The sequence below is a fragment of the Chlorocebus sabaeus genome, chromosome 11, assembly GCF_047675955.1.
Source record: "Chlorocebus sabaeus isolate Y175 chromosome 11, mChlSab1.0.hap1, whole genome shotgun sequence".
Taxonomy (NCBI): Eukaryota; Metazoa; Chordata; class Mammalia; order Primates; family Cercopithecidae; genus Chlorocebus; species Chlorocebus sabaeus.
In genome coordinates, this window is record NC_132914.1 from 7,859,684 (window position 1) to 7,872,319 (window position 12,636).

Here is a 12,636-nt window from a genome sequence, read left to right on the forward strand (position 1 = left end):
TAACACTGGAGCTCCCAAATTTATAAAACAATTACTAATAGACCTAAGAAATGAGATAGACAGCAACATAATAATAGTGGGGGACTCCATTAGACAGGTCTTCAAGACAGAAAGTTAACAAAGAAACAATAGATTTAAACTAAACTTTGAAACAAATGAACTTAACAGATATATGTGGAACAAGTCATCCAAAAATTGAAGTATGGACATTGTACTCAATAGCACATGAAACTTTTTCCAAGATAGACCATATAATAGGCCATAAAATGAGCCTCAATAAATTTAAGAAAATTTAAATTATATCAAGCACTCTCTCAGACCACAGTGAAACAAAACTGGAAATCAACTTCAAAAGGAACCTTCAAAACCATGTATATACATTGAAATTAAATAACCTGCTCCTGAATGACCATTGGGTCAAAAATGAAATCAAGATGGAAATTTAAAAATTCTTCAAACTCAACAACAGTCATGACACAACTTATCAAAACCTCTGGGATACAACAAAGGCAGTGCTAAGAGGAAAGTTCACAGACCTAAATGCCAACATCAAAAATACTGAAAGAGTGCAAACTGACACTCTGAGGTCACAACTCAAGGAACTAGAGAGAGAAAAAAAGCCCAAACCCAGTAAAGAAAAAGAAATAATCAAGATTAGAGCAGAACTAAATGAAATTGAAACAAAAAAATACAAAAGATAAATGAAACAAAAAGCTTGTTCTTTGAAAATATAAAATTGATAGACCAGTGGCAAGATTAACCAAGAAAAGAAGAGAGAAAAGTCCAAATACCCTCACTAAGAAGCAAATCAGGAGATATTACAACTGACACCACTGAAATACAAAACATCATTCAAGGCTACTATGAACACCTAAAACCTAGAGGAGATTTTCCAGGAGATGGATAAACTCCTGGAAAAATGCAACTCTCCTCTCCTAGCTTAAATCAGGAAGAATTAGATACCCTAAACAAACCAATAACAAGCAGTGGGATTGAAATGGCATTTCAAAAATTAGCAACAAAAAAAGTCCAGGACCAGACGGATTCACAGCAGAATTCTGCCAGACATCCAAAGAAGAATTGGTACCAATCCTTTTGACACTGTTCTACAAATAGAGAAAGAATGAACCCTCCCTAATTCATTCTATGAAACCAGTATCACCCTAACACAAAAATCAGGAAAGGACATAACCAAAAAAGAAAACTACAGACCGATATCCTTGATGAACACAGACTCTAAAATCCTTAACAAAATACTAGCTAACCAAATCCAACAACATATCAAAAAGATAATCCACCCATGATCAAGTGGGTTTCATACCAGGATGCAGGGGTGGTTTAACATATGCAAGTCAATAAATGTGATACATTTGGTGGTGGCTCATACCTGTGATTCCAGCACTTTGGGAGGTCAAGGAGGTCAAGGTGGGTGGATCACTTGAGACCAGAAGTTCAAGACCAACCTGGCCAACATGGTGAAACATGGCCAACATGGCAAAACCCCATCTCTACTAAAAATCCAAAACTTAGCCAGGCATGGTGATGCCCACCTGTAATCCCAGCTACTCAGGAGACCGAGGCACGAGAATCACTTGAACCTGGGAGGCAGAATTTGCAGAGAGATCAGCCTGGGCAACAGAGCGAGACTCTGTCTCAATAAATACATAATAAATAAATAAATAAATAAATAAATAAGTGATACATCACACAAATAGAATTAAAAACAAAACCACATAATCATTTCAATAGATGCAGAAAAAGCATTCAACAGAATCCAGCATTGCTTTATAATTATAACTCTTGGCAAAATCACCATGCAAGGGACATACCTTAATGCAATAAAAGCCATCTATGACAAACCCACAGCCAACATAATATTGAATGGAGAAAAGTTGGAAATATTCCCTCTAAGAACTGCAACAAGACAAGGATGCTCACTCTCATCACTCCTCTTCAGCATAGTACTGGAAGTCCTAGTCAAAGAAATCAGACAAGAGAAAGAAATAAAGTGTATCCAAATCATTAATGAGGAAGTCAAACTGTCACTGTTTGCTGATGATATGATTGTTGACCTTGAAAACTCTAAAGACTCCTCCAGAAAACTCCTAGAACTGATAAAAGAATTCAGCAAAGTTTCCCGATACAAGATTAATGTGCACAAATCAGTAGCTCTTCTATACACCAACAGTTACCAACTGGAGAATCAAATCAAGAACTCAACCCCTTTCACAATAGCTGCAAAAAAACAAAATAAAAATAAAATACTTAGAAACATACCTAACCAAGGAGGCAAAAGACCTCTACAAGGAAAACTACAAAACATTGCTGAAAGAAATCATAAACGACACAAACAAATGGAAACACATCCCATGCTCGTGGATGGGTAGAATCAATATTGTGAAAATGACCTTACTGCCAAAAGCAATCCACAAATTCAGTGCAATCTCCATCAAAATACCACTATCATTCTTCACAAAATTAGAAAAAAAGCAATTCCAACATTCATATGGAACTAAAAAAGAGCTCCCATAGTCAAAGCAAGACTAAGCAAAAAGAACAAATCTGGAGGGATCACATTACCTGATTTCAAACTATACTGTAAGACCATAGTCACCAACACAGCATGGTCCTGGTACTAAAGTAGGCATGTTGACCAATGGAACAGAATAGAGAACTCAGAAATAAACAGAAATACTTACAGCCAACTGATCTTTGACAAAGCAAACAAAAATATAAAGTGGGGAAAGGACACTCTTTTCAACAAATGGTGCTGGGATAATTGGCTAGCCACATGTAGGAGAATAAAACTGGATCCTCATCTCTCACCATATACAAAAATCAACCCAAGAAGGATTAAGGACTTAAACCTAAGACCTGAAACTGTGGCCAAGCATAGTGGCTCATGCCTCTAATCCCAGCACTTTGGGAGGTCAAGGTGGGTGGACCACCAGAGGTCAGGAGTCGAGACTAGCTTGGTCAACATGGTGAATTCCTGTCTCTACTTAACAAAAAAAATACAAAAATTAGCTGGGCATGGTGGTGAGTGCCTGTAATCCCAGCTACTTGGGAGGCTGAGACAAGAGAATCACTTGAACCTGGGAGGCAGTAGTTGCAGTAAGCCGAGATCACACAGTTGCACCCCAGCCTGTGTGACAAGCATGAAAATTCACACACACACAAAAAATAAAATAAATAAAAAATTTTAAAAAAACCTGAAACTATAAAAGTTCTAGAAGATAATATTGGGGAAACTCTTCTAGACAATGGTTTAAGCAAGGATTTCACGACCAAGAACCCAAAAGCAAATGCAATAAAAACAAAGACAAATAGCTGGGACCTAATTAAACTAAAGAGCTTTTGCACATCAAAAGTAACAGTCAGCAGAGTAAACAGATAACCCACAGAGTGGGAGAAAATCTTCACAATCTACACATCTGACAAACGACTAATATCCGTAATCCACGACGAACTCAAACAAATCAGGTAAAAAAAAAAAATCCCATCAAATAATGGGCTAAGCACATAAATGGACAATTCTCAAAAGAAGATATACAAATGACCAACAAACACATGAAAAAATGCTCAACATCACTAATGATCAGGGAAATGCAAATCAAAACCACAAGGAGATATTATCTCACTCCTGCAAGAATGGCCATAATCAAAACATCAAAAAACAGACATTGGCGTGGATGTGGTGAACAGGGAACACTTCTACACTGCTGGTGGGAATGTAAACTAGTACAGCCTATGGAAAACAATGTGGAGATTTCTTAAAGAACTAAAAGTAGAACTAGCATTTGACCCAGCAATCCCACTACTGGGTATCTACCCAGAGGAAAAGAAGTCATTATTTGAAAAAGATACTTGCACACGCATGTTTATAACAGCACAATTCACAATTGCAAAATCATGGAACCAAGCCAAATGTCCATCAATCAATGAGTAGATAAATAAACTATGGTGTGCATATATATATATATATATATGCAATGATGCAATGGACTTTGGGGATTTGGGGAGAAGAGTTGGGGGAAGGGATAAAAGACTACAAATATGGTGCAGTGTATACTGCTTGGGTGATGGGTGCACCAAAATCTCAGAAATCACCACTAAAGAACTTCCTCATGTAACCAAATACCACCTATACCTCAATAACTTATGGAAAAAACAAAACAATAATCTTCAAGTGGGGGAAAATCAGTTAAAAGCAAACAAATACATTAAATAAATAAAATGAACAAAGTAAAAGAAGTCAGGAATTATCCATTCTCCCAGTCCTGGCACCACAATAGACGTGTTTTGTTTTCATTTTTGTTTTTGTTTTTTAATAAACAAGTAAACTATACAAATTATCAACATGGGACAGAAATCTACATCATCCACCGAGTGGAAAATTTATTTTTTTATTTTTTATTTTTTTGTAGAGATAGAGTCTCGCTATGTTTCTCAGGCTGAACTCAAACTCCTGACCTCAAGCGACCCCACCTGAGCCTCCCAAAATGCTGAGATTGCAGGTATGAGTCACTGCACCCAGTTAAGAGTGGAAAATTTATGAACCCCACAGACTAAGCCTGCAAGAAAGCTAGAAAGAAAGAATTAAAGAACAAAAAACAGTGCGTGATGGTATGAGTTGCAGTTTTTAAAATGAGGGATCCCAAACAGATTATCTGGAATATGGAGAAATTAGATGTAAGAAGTTTAATGCAGTACAACAGCCACAATTAAATGAGAAAGTAGAAAGCTGCATGAAAACTTTGAATATACTCTAAGACTCTATGAAAAAGAGAATCTAAATATTTACAAAGAATCAAGAAAGCTAGAAGTAGACTATGAACAGAAGAGGGCTCAACTTAGCCAATATTTTGTTGCTGTCAAGAATGCTCAGCATGTGGAAGTGGAGAGTATTCCTTTGGGAAGTGGAGAGTATTCTTTTGCCAGATATGTCACATGCTACTTCCATTTTGATCCAGGACATTCCACTTCCTGGTGCCCAGACACCCTTTAACCTTAAGAAAACCTCAGCCTGTGGACCTCCAACTCAGGTAGTTTATATACTTCCTCTTCTTGGTCATGGTGTTCCACATTTATGTCCTGGCCTTCCTCCTGGTCCACCTCCTCCTCAAGTCTTGCAGATTTATGGCTCGAAAGTGGGCTTTGCCCCAGATCTTCCTCCTTGTAGGTGAGATGAAGACATGTTATATAGTCCTGAACTTGCCCAGCAGGGTCACAATGATGATGTTTCCAGCACCAGTGAAAATGATGGCTCTCCTGAGGACATGGATCAAGATAAGCATGATGACAGTACTGATGATAGTGACACTGACAGATCAGATGGAGAATGTGAGGGGTGAATTTGTGCACCATGATGATGACGACGAGAGAGACAAGACTGAAGAAAAGAAGTCAGGTCTGAGTGCATGTTCTAACCCAATGCAAGGAAGCTAAGAAAATCTTGAAAAAAGGTTTTCTAGGTTCATCTAAACTTGAAAACAGGTTAGATAAATTGCTAACTAGAATAACCAGTTTAGACAAGAACATAAGCAACCTAATGGAGCTGAAAAACACAGCATGAGAAATTTGTGAAGCATACACAAATATCAATAGCTGAATTGATCAAGCAGAAGAAAGGATATAAAAGACTGAAGATCAGCTTAATGAAATAAAGCATGAAGACAAGATTAGAGAAAAAGAATGAAAAGTAATGAGATAAAGTCTTCAAGAAACATGGGACTATGTGAAAAGACCAAATATACATTTGATTGGTGTACCTGAAAGTCACAGGGAGAATGGAACCAAGTTGGACTATCTTTAGGATATTATCCAGGAGAATTTCCCCAACCTAGAAAAAGAGACCAACATTTCAACTCAGGAAGTACAGAGAACACCACAAAGATACTCCTCAAGAGGCGCAACCCCAGGACATATAATCATCAGATTCACCGAGGCTGAAATGAAGGAAAAAATGTTAAGGGCAGCCAGAGAGAAAGGTCAGGTTACCTACAAAGGCAAGCCCATCAAACTAAGAGCAGATCTTTCTGCAGAAACCCTACAAGCCAGAAGAGAGTGGGGACCAACATTCAATGTTCTTAAGGAAAAGAATTTTCAACCCAGAATTTCATATCCGGTCAAACTAAGTTTCATAAGCAAAGGAGAAATAAAATTCTTTACAGATGAGCAAATGCTAAGAGATTTTGTCACCATCAGGCCTACCTTACAAGAGCTCCTGGAGAGAGCACTACAAATGGAAAGGAACAACCAGTACCAGTCACTGCAAAAGCATGCCAAATTGTAAAGACCATCAATGCTAGGAAGAAACGGCATCAGCTAACGAGCAAAATAACCAGCTAACATCATAATGACAGGATCAAATTCACACAAAACAATATTAACCATAAATATAAATAGGCTAAACCCCAATGAAAAGACACAGACTGGCAAATTGGATAAAGAGTCAAGACCCATCAGCGTGCTGTATTCAGGTGACACATCTCACGTACAAAGAAACACATAGGCTCAAAATAAAGGGATGGAGGAAGATCTACCAAGCAAATGGAAAACAAACCAAAAAAAAAGCAGGGTTTGGAATCAGACTATACACTAACAAAGATCAAAAGAGACAAAGAAGGCCATTACATAATGGTAAAGGGATCAATTCAACAAGAAGAGCTAACTATCCTAAATATATCTGCACCCAATACAGGAGCACCCAGATTCATAAAGCCAGTCTTTAGAGACCTACAAAGAGACTTAGACTCCCACACAATAATAATGGGAGATTTTAACACCCCACTGTAAACATTAGACAGATCAATTAGAAAAAGTTAAGAAGGATATCCAGGTCCTGAAGTCAGCTCTGCACCAAGAAGACCTAATAGACATCTACAGAACTCTCCACCCCAAATAAACAGAATATATATTCTTCTCAGCACCACATTGCACTTATTCCAAAATTGACCACATAGTTGGAAGTAAAGCACTCCTCAGCAAATGTAAAAGAACAGAAATCATAACAAACTGTCTCTCAGACCACAGTGCAATCAAATTAGAACTCAAGATTAAGAAACTCACTCAAAACTGCACAACTACATGGAAGGTGGATAACCTGCTCCTGAATGACTACCAGGTAAATAACGAAAGGAAGACAGATATAAAGATGTTCTTTGAAACCAATGAGAACAAAGACACAACATACACAATCTCTGGGACACACTTAAAGCAGTGTGTAGAGGGAAATTTATAGCACTAAATGCCCACAAGAGAAAGCAGGAAAGATCGAAAATTGACACCCTAACATCACAATTAAAAGAACTAGAGAAGCAAGAGCAAACACATTCAAAAGCTAGGAGAAGGCAAGAAATGACTAAGATCAGAGCAGAACTAAAGGAGACAGAGACACAAAAAACCCTTCAAAAAAAATCAATGAATCCTGGAGCTGGTTTTTTGAAAAGATCAACAAAATTCATAGACCACTAGCAAGACTAATAAAGAAGAAAAGAGAGAAGAATAAAACAGATGCAATAAAAAATGATGAAGAGGATATCACCACCGATCCCACAGAAATACAAACTACCATCAGAGAATACTATAAACACCTCTCTGCAGATAAACTAGAAAATCTAGAAGAAATGGATAAATTCCTGGACACACACACCCTCCCAAGACTAAACCAAGAAGAAGTTGAACCCCTGAATAGACCAATAACAGGCTCTGAAATTGAAGCAATGATTAATAGACTACCAACCAAAAAACGTCCAGGACCACACAGATTCACAGTTGAATTCTACCAGAGGTAAAAAGAGGAGCTGGTAACATTCCTTCTGAAACTATTCCAATCAATAGAAAAAGAGGGAATTCTCCCTTACTCATTTTATGAGGCCAGCATCATCCCGACACCAAAGCCTGGCAGAGAGACAACAACAACAAAAAAGAGAATTTTAGACCAATATCCCTGATGAACATCAATGCAAAAATCCTCAATAAAATACTGGCAAACCGAATTCAACAGCACTTCAAAAAGCTTATCCACCATGATCAATTTGCCTTCATCCTTGTCATGCAAGGCTTGTTCAACATACACAAATCAATAAATGTAATCCATCATATAAACAGAACCAAAGACAAAAGCCACATGATTATCTCAATAGATGCAGAAAAGGCCTTTGACAAAATTCAACAGCCCTTCATGCTAAAAACTCTTAATAAACTAGGTATTGACGGGACGTATCTCAAAACAGTAAGAGCTATTTATGACAAATCACATTCAATATAATATGAATGGGCAAAAGCTAGAAGCATTCCCTTTGAAAACTGGCACAAGACAGGGATGCCCTCTCTCACCACTCCTATTCAACATAGTGTTGGAAGTTCTGGCCAGGGCAATCAGGCAGGAAAAAGAAACCAAGGGTATTCAATTAGGAAAAGAGGAAGTCAAATTGTCCCTGTTTGCAGATGACATGATTGTATATTTAGAAAACTCCATTGTCTCAGCCCAAAATCTCCTTAAGCTGATAAGCAACTTCAGCAAAGTCTCAGGATAAAAAATCAATGTGCAAAAATCACAAGCATTCCTAAACACCAATAACAAACTGAGAGCCAAATCATGAGTGAATTCCCATTCACAATTGCTTAAAAGAGTAAAATACTTAGGAATCCAGCTTACAAGGGATATGAATGACCTCTTCAAAGAGAACTACAAACCATTGCTCAATGAAATAAAAGAGGACACAAACAAATGGAAGAAAATTCCATGCTCATGGACAGGAAGAATCAATATCGTGAAAATGGCCATACTGCCCAAGGTAATTTATAGATCCAATGCCATTCCCATCAAGCTACCAATGACTTTCTTCACAGAACTGGAAAAAACTACTTTGAAGTTCATATGGAACCAAAAAACAGCCTGCATTGCCAAGAAAAATCCCAAGCCAAAAGAACAAAGCTGGAGGCAACATGCTACCTGACTTCAAACTATACTACAAGGCTACAGTAATCAAAACAGCATGGTACTGGGACCAAAACAGAGATATAGACCAATGGAACAGAACAGGGCCCTCAGAAATAATACTACACATCTACAACCATCTGATCTTTGACAAACCTGACAAAAACAAGAAATGGGGAAAGCATCCCTATTTAATAAATGGTGCTGGAAAACTGGCTAGCCATATGTAGAAAGCTGAAACTGGATCCTTCCTTACACCTTATACAAAAATTAATTCAAGAAGGATTAAAGACATAAATGTTAGACCTAAAGCCATAAAAACCCTAGAAGAAAACCTAGGCCATTCAGGACATAGGCATGGGCAAGGACTTCATAACTAAAACACCAAAAGCAATGGCAACAAAAGCCAAAATTGACAAATGGGATCTAACTAAACTAAACAGCTTCTGCACAGCAAAACAAACTACCACCAGGGTGAACAGGCAACCTACACAATGGGAGAAATATTTTACAATCTGCCCATCTGACAAAGGGCTAATATCCAGAATCTACAAAGAACTTAAACAAATTTACAAGAAAAAATCAAACAACCCCATCAAATAGTGGGCAAAGGATATGAACAGACACTTCTCAATAAAAGACATTTATGCAGCAAACAGATACATGAAAAAATGCTCATCATCACTGGCCGTCAGAGAAATGCAAATCAAAACCACAATGAGATATCATCTCACACCCATTAGAATGGTGATCATTAAAAAGTCAGGAAACAACAGATGCTGGAGAGGATGTGGAGAAATAACACCTTCACACTGCTGGTAGGTGTGTAAACTAGTTCAACCATTGTGGAGAACAGTAGGGCGATTCCTCAAGGATCTAGGACTAGAAATACCATTTGACCCAGCCATCCCATTACTGGGTATATATCCAACGGATTATAAATCATGCTGCTATAAAGACACATACACACATATGTTTGTTGTGGCACTATTCACAGTGGCAAAGACTTGGAACCAATCCAAATGTCCATCAATGATAGACTAGAGTAAGAAAATGTGGCACATATACACCATGGAATACTATGCAGCCATAAAAAAGGATGAGTTCATGTCATTTGTAGGGACACGGATGCGGCTAGAAACCATCATTCTGAGCAAACTATCACAAGAACAGAAAACCAAACACCGCATATTCTCACTCATAGGTGGGAATTGAACAACGAGAACACTTGGACACAGAATGGGGAGCATCACACACCAGGGCCTGTTGTGGGGTCGGGGGACAGGAAAGTGGTAGCATTAGGAGATATACCTAATGTAAATGATGAGTTAATGGGTGCAGCACAGCAACATGGCACATGTATACATATGTAACAAACCTGCACATTGTGCACATGTACCCTAGAATTTAAAGTATAATTTTAAAAAAAAGAAAAAAAAGAAATATGTCTCTTTATTAGGAAAACGTAACTTTTATCCAAGCTTATTTTTCTTGGTTTAAAGAAAAGGAAACATAACTTTTGTTAGAATCAATTTTAAAAGGATATATGCATCAATGGTAGAATGGAAAAGAAAATGTGGTACATCTACACCATGGAATACTGTGCAGCCATAAAAAAGGAATGAGATCATGTCCTTTCCAGGGACATGGATGAAGCTGGAAACTATCATCCTCAGCAAACTAGCACAGGAACAGAAAACCAAACACTGCATGTTCTCACTCATAAGTGGGAGCTGAATAATGAGAACACATGGACATAGGGAGAGAAACAACACATGCCAGGGCCTGTCGCGGGGTTGGTGGGTGAGGGGAGGGAAAATAGAGCATGGGTCAACAGGTGCAGAAAACCACCATGGCACACATATACCTAAGTAACAAACCTGCACATTCTGCACATGTATCTGGGAACTTAAAGTAAAATAATAATTTTAAAAAAGAGGTTGGGGGATGGGATTTATGAGCTAATAGTAACAGTATATTAAGTTGGGCTCCTATCTCAAGCGATAGCATCATAGCCCCAGCAATAATTTGTTTCCAGGTTAAATACTTTAAGTGTATGTCAACAGTAGGTATGTTGTATCACTGAACAGAATTATCACTGGCTTTTTAACAATTGTAATTGTAACACTAGCATTTTATACTTTCCTTATTTCATATATAAGACATGCATGTTTTTTAGTTGTTTTGGCTGAGGGTATCTAGAAGGAACTGGAAAGAACAGGTATAAATACCTGACATCTTTGGTCTCAAGATATTAGGACTGTTTATACCACCAAAAGTGATAAGCATTTTCAGTGCAATCCCATCAAAATTCCAGTGACCTCTCTGCTTCTCCCATTCGACAAATATCCAATTTTCTCATGCAGCACTAGCCCTCTTCCTGAGACACCAGAGTGAAAGTGAAGGCTGGAGTAAATGGATTTGGCCATATTAGATGCCTGGTCATCAGGGCTGCTTTTAATTCTGGCAAAGTGGATATTGTTACCACCAATGGCCCTTTCATTGACCCCAACTACATGCTCTACATGTTCCGTTATGATCTCACCCATGGCCAGTTCCATGGTACCATCAAGGTTAGGAATGGGAAGCTTGTCATCAATGGAAACCCTGTCACTATTTTCCAGGAGTGAGAGCTCACCAAAACCAAATGAGATAATGCTGGCGCTAATTATGTCATGGAGTCCGCTGGCATCTTCACTACCTTGGTGAAGACTAGGGCTCACCTGGAGAAGGGAGCCAAAAGGTTCATCATCTGCATCTTTTCTGTAGATGTCCCCATGTTTGTGATGGGCATGAACCATAAGCATGAAAACAACCTCACAATCATCAGCAACGCCTCCTGCATCACCAACTGCTTAGATCCCCTGGCCAAGGTCATTCATGACAACTTCAGCATCAGGGAGGGACTCACGACCACAGTCTACACCATCACTGCTACCCAGAAGACAGTGGATGACCCCTCCAGGAAACTCTGGCATGACAGCCATGGGGCTTTCCAGAACACCATTCCTGCATCTACTGGTGCTGTCAAGTTAATGGGCCATGAGAGGGCAAGGTCATTCCTAAGCTTAACGGGAAGCTCACTGGCATGGTCTTCTGTGTTCCCAACACCAGTGTTGGTTGTGGAACTGACCTCCTGTCTGGAAAAACCTGCCAGACAGGTTTCTTCAGACATCAAAAAGGTGGTGAGGCAGGCACACAAGGACCCCCTCAAGGGCATTCTGGGCTACAGTGAGCACCAGGTTGTCTCTTCGGAATTTAACAGCAATACCTGCCTTTCCACCTTTGAGGCTGGGGCTGGCATTGCCATCAATGACCACTTTGTCAAGCTCATTTCCTGGTATGACAATGAATTTTGCCTACAGTAACAAGGTAATGGACCTCATGGTACACATGGCCTCTAAGGAGTAAAATCCCCCAATCACTAACCCCAGGGAGAGCACAGGAAGAAGAGAGGGACCCTCAGCTGCTGGGGATTCCCTGCTGCACTCAGTCCCCCACCACACAGAATCTCCTCTCCTCACAGTTTCCAGACCCTCTGAAGAAGGAAAGACCTAGGGAGCCCCACCTTGTCATTTAACATCAATAAAGTCCCCTGTACTCAGCAAAAAAAAAAAAAAAAAAAGATATTTTTCGTAGAAATAGAAAAACAATTCTAAAACTTGTGTGAAACCACAAAATGCTTCAAGTAA

At 38.8% G+C, this 12,636-nt stretch overlaps 2 pseudogenes; both read left to right on the forward strand.

Annotated features, from left to right (window-relative positions):
- Nucleotides 1-997: 997 nt before the first annotated feature.
- LOC140712713 (WW domain-binding protein 11 pseudogene) lies at nucleotides 998-5,511 on the forward strand (annotated as a pseudogene).
- A 1,604-nt stretch (nucleotides 5,512-7,115) lies between these two features.
- LOC103218508 (glyceraldehyde-3-phosphate dehydrogenase pseudogene) lies at nucleotides 7,116-12,355 on the forward strand (annotated as a pseudogene).
- The last annotated feature ends 281 nt before the right edge of the window (nucleotides 12,356-12,636 follow it).